A 5,068-nucleotide genomic window follows, 5' to 3' on the forward strand; every position below is an offset into this window, starting at 1 on the left:
CAACAAGATGAATTGGCAGAGTGGTGGCAGCAATGGGCTCATGCATGGCAATAATTGTGAGGATGGTTCAGCACTAGGCAGGGTTTTATTCTGTTCTACATAGAGTCACTATGGTCGGAATCAATAGATGGCATCTAACACAAATGGCTAATGATGGCAAACATCATTTTTATGTTTTGTTGCCTGCCTGCTTGTCCTCATTGGTGAGTATTCATGGCTTTTGCCCAGTTTTTCCTTGGATTGTCTTTTTTGTTGTTCAATTGTTGAAATTTTCTATACAAGAGGACTTCAAAAAGTTTATGGAAAATTCCATTATCTTTTAGCTCTATTTTTCACAAACTTTTGGAAGCCTCCTCATATATTTTAGAGATAAATCCTTATCAGATATCTCATTGCCAAAGTTTTTCCCAGTCTCTGTGTTCTTTTTTTACTTTCTTTTGATTAACTTAAGTATTTAATATTTAGGTCTCAGTTATCTATTTTATCTTCTATCATTCCTGCATTATTTGTTTTGCTTGATTGTCTTTTTATTCCAAAAATTAGGTCCCCATTTTGACCCTATATTATCTTGTGGGAACTTCACAGTTTTAACAGTTAGGTTATTAATCCATCTTGAATTAGTTTTTATGCATGGTATGGAGTATGGATCCTGCTTTGTTATCTAGGATTGCCAGCATTATTATTATTATTTTGTCTGATTAGTGTACTTAATTGATGATACATGACAAGACTGGACTCTCTAAACCCCTCCCCTTCTCCAGGGGGTCTGGATGGAAACTGAGGATGGGAGCATCTCAGTGTGTAGGGGGTTATGCTTGGGATAAGGACTCCCAGCAGCTGAGGGCCTCTCTCTTCCTCTAGTCTTATTGCTGGGGCTGGTAGTCCAGGGGGCTCTTATTCTTTGAAGGCCATGTGGACCATAAGATCACCACCCTGTTGTTGTAGCCGAATTCATTGTCATATAAGGAAATGAGCTTGACAAAGTGGTCGTTGAAGGCAATGCCAGCCCCAGCCTCAAGGGTGGAAGAGTAGGTGTCACTGTTAAAGTCACAGGAGATGACCTGGTCTTCAGTGTAACCCAGGATGCCTTTTAGAGGGTCCATCTGATGCCTGCTTCACCACCTTATTGATGTCATCATATTTAGCAGCTTTCTCCAGGTCAGGTCCACGACAGACATGTTGGGAGTGGAGACACGGAAGGCCATGACAGTGAGTTTCCCATTCAGTTCAGGGATGACTTTGCCCATAGCCTTGGCAGCACCAGTAGATGCAGGGATGATGTTCTGAGCAGCCCCACAGCCCTCACGCCACAGTTTCCCAGAGGGGCCATCCACAGTCTTCTGGGTGGCAATGATGGCATGGACTGTGCTTATGAGTCCTTCCACGATCCCAAAATTGTCATGGATGACATTGGTCAGTGGATCTAACAGTAGATGGTGCAGGAGGAATTGCTGACAATATTGAGAGATTTATCATACTTCTCATGGTTCACGCCCATCACAAACATGGGGGAATCAGCAGAAGAGGCAGAGACGATTACCTTTTTGGCACCACCCTTCAAGTGAGCCCCAGCCTTTTCCGAGGTTGTGAAGACACTGGTGGACTCTACAACATATTCAGCACCAGCATCACCCCACTTGATGTTGGCGGGATCACATTCTTGGAAGATAGAGATGGGATTCCTATTGTTGATAAGCTCCCCATTCTCAGCCTTGACAGTGCCATTGAATTTGCCATGGGTAGAATCATACTGGAACATGTAGACCATATACTTGAGGTCAATGAAGAGGTCATTGATGACAACAACCTCCACTTTGCCAGAGTTAACAGCAGCCCTGGTGACCAGGTGCCCAATACGGCCAAATGCATTGACTCTAACCTTCACCATCCTGTCTCAGGGATGTGGCTGGTACGCTAAGAGAAACTGCGGCTGCCTGTCGAACAGGGAGGAGCAGAGAGCCACAGCATTATTTATTAATGAGACTTTCTTTCTCCTTGAATGAATTTTAAAGATCACCTGCACATAAATGGATGAATTTACATATGGGTTCTTAGTTCTATTCCATTGCCCTCTTGAGGGCTCACCTCCAGGCCACAAGAATATAGCACATGGGAGATTATGCCACCACTCTGCTGGTCCCAGCGCTGCACAGATGGTTGGGCAGAGTAGGGGCACTGTCAGCCTGTTTTATGGTAGGGGAGGTTGAGAGGAGGATTGGTGCTGCCAGTCCATGGCCCCAGCATATGTGACTTGGTGGATTAGCAGGTACTGGCATTTCATAGGCCTTAATGGGGGTGACTTGACAGATTAACCGGTGCTGTCTGTCTGTGGGCTCTTTGTGTGAGTGACTGGGCAGTAGAGTGAGCACCTCAGGTCCTCCAGTAGGCTGGGGATGGGAGAGGGAGAGCTGGCATGTTGCAGTTCATGTTCATGTCATAAGTGCACTTAACTTTTGTTGAGCAGAGAACACTCCTGCGTGGCTCTGGAACTGAATGCTGGGGAGCTCCTGCTTAACAGCACCAGGTGATGGATGGGGGCTTCAGCTAAGGATATTTGCTTTGTCTCAATATTGCTATAATGAGCAGGTCTGGCTGGCAGGGCTCCCATGATCTATAATTCTCCTTGTCCTCAGTTTTTATATACTCTCTCCTTCCATTTGGCATTCCATCCAGTTCTTCAACCTTTCATTTCATGCTCGTCTATTTTCCTCTATATCTGGTTCACTTGTTTTCTTGAGTCTTTGTTATGCAGGGAGATGTGGTGAAGCATGTGGTAGTGCCACCATCTTGGACTGCCTAAATGGGAACCTTTTATATTTTTGTCAGTACTTGTTTCTGTTTTTATTCTTTTCTGATAACAGCCATCCTAGTGAGTATGAGGTGATGTTTTATTGTAGTTTTGAATTCAAACCAACAAGCTACTTTGACAGATTATAGTCTTGGAGACCCTATGGGGAAGTTCTATTCTGTATTCTGTGATCACTCTGAGTAGGAATCAACTTGAGAGCAATGGGTCTGGGTGTTTTTGTTGTTGTTCAATGCCTAAGGACCTTAAGTATTTTTCCGGGTGTCTTTTTGTTGTTGAATTGTATTAAATTCTTATCAGTTATTGTTGTTGTTGTTGTCAGGTGCCATCGAGTCGGAACCAACTCATAGCGACCCCATGCACAACAGAACGAAACACTGCCCGATCCTGGGCCAACCTCACTACTGTTGCCATGCTTGAGTCCATCAATGCTGCCACTTGGCCAATCCATCTCGTTGGGGGTCTTCCTCTTTTTCTCTGACTCTCCACATTGCCAAACATGATATCCTTTTCCAGTGACTGGTCCCATAGCCAGTGTTTTATAATTGAGCACATTGAAGCAATAACTTTTCCAATTGGCTCACCTCTGGAGTGTGAAATTCTCTGTTCATGTTTAACAATGCTCTAGTTTACAGGAAACAACCAAGGCTCCAAAGTATTACAAAGATCTAAACTAAAAACACAGTAAGATTTATGGCCAAGATACAGGATTTGAGGGTAAGAGGCTGTGGGTTAGATAATAAATCAAATGTTGAGAGCTTGAGCTTAGTTCTGCATGGACTGTTTTATTGCCTTTCCTCAAACCATTTGGTACCTTCCAGAACTATTTCTAGCCCAAGGATTTTTAAGCTTTTGAGATCATATAACTTTGAGAATTTGCTAAAAGCTTTGTTCCCTGCCCCCAACCCCCAATCAGGAAAATGCTAATGTATGTGTTTCTGAAACATTTCTATGTATAAATTTATCAGGGGAGTTCAGGAGCGTCTGCAAGGATTCCTGGGTAAGAATTCTAGTTTAACCTAATTCAAAGACCAGTTTTTCACACTGAAGTGACCAGCTCCTTCTATTGGGAGTTGTGTTTAGCTCGGGATAGTGAGGGACCTGACTGGACAGCATCGAGGAGTGAGGGCACATGCAGCACAGAGAAAATGGAATCAAGTCATAATCTTTGCATTTCCCTGAAACTTTAAATGTATCTGCAGTCTTCACTGTAACCAAATAACTTAATTTAGTAAAGAAAGAGCCCACTTCTTTCTCTTTATAAAATCCTGATTTTATTACTTCCTTAGGGTTTTTCTTTTTAAAGAAGAAACATATGGTTTATGTGTTGCAGAGGTCTCCATTTGACAGTCTAACTGGGGTCAGGCTAGGATTCAGATACTTCTAATTATGACAAGAAGACCAATGGTGGGTCTGACAATGATCTATTGGTAGCAAGACCAAGAGAGCTCCTGCTCCTTTGGAATGAGTCCTGGTGTGGTGCTGTGGGTTAATGTGCCAGACTGCAAAGTCATTTGAATTATAAGATCAATGGTTCAAGCTCACCAGTCGCTCCTTGGAAACCCTATAAAAGGTCTCTGTGGGTTGGAACTGACTCAATGGCACTTAACAACAATATCATAAGGAAAAAACAGCTGATTTGGGACAATGGGCTAAGTATAGGGTCAGATGTAAATTTTAATACAGCAAAATGTTCATCACGTGTCCTGAAGCCCCCATGGGCTCATGCCTGACCTAAGAAGAGAAACAGTAGTGATTAAAACATTAAAAATGTTGTTTCATTAAAATCTCTTGTCAGGCTTTGTAGCAGGTGCTGTTAGTGGCCCATCCATACATCTTTATTGTGATGACCTATGACATACTGCCTATTATAGATTAATGTTATAGATTAGATAGTCCCTCACCCCAAATACATGTTGGAACCCTGATAACTGTAGTTGTAATCCCATTTAGAATAGGGTTGTCTTTGTTACGTTAATGAGGCCATCAGAGTATAGTGGATACCTTAAAATCTTTTTTTTTAAATCTCTTTTGAGATTTCAAAGCAGCAGATTAGACACAAAGACAAACAAGCACAAACAGGGAAAAAGAGATGCCACATGAAAGTCACCAAGGAGGAGGAACCCAGGCGCTAGAGAAGCTGAGACAAGGATTTTCCCCAGAGCAGACAGAAACAGAAACTTCTCCAAAGCTGGTGACCCGAATTCAGACTTCTAGCTCCTACATTGTGAGAAAATAATTTAATTTCTGTTCATTAAAGCC

At 42.7% G+C, this 5,068-nt stretch overlaps 1 pseudogene; it reads right to left on the reverse strand.

The window, feature by feature from the left end:
* Positions 1-863: 863 nt before the first annotated feature.
* LOC102832660 lies at positions 864-1,888 on the reverse strand (annotated as a pseudogene).
* Positions 1,889-5,068: the final 3,180 nt, after the last annotated feature.

Source organism: Chrysochloris asiatica, unplaced genomic scaffold (assembly GCF_000296735.1).
Source record: "Chrysochloris asiatica unplaced genomic scaffold, ChrAsi1.0 scaffold00130, whole genome shotgun sequence".
Classification (NCBI taxonomy): domain Eukaryota; kingdom Metazoa; phylum Chordata; class Mammalia; order Afrosoricida; family Chrysochloridae; genus Chrysochloris; species Chrysochloris asiatica.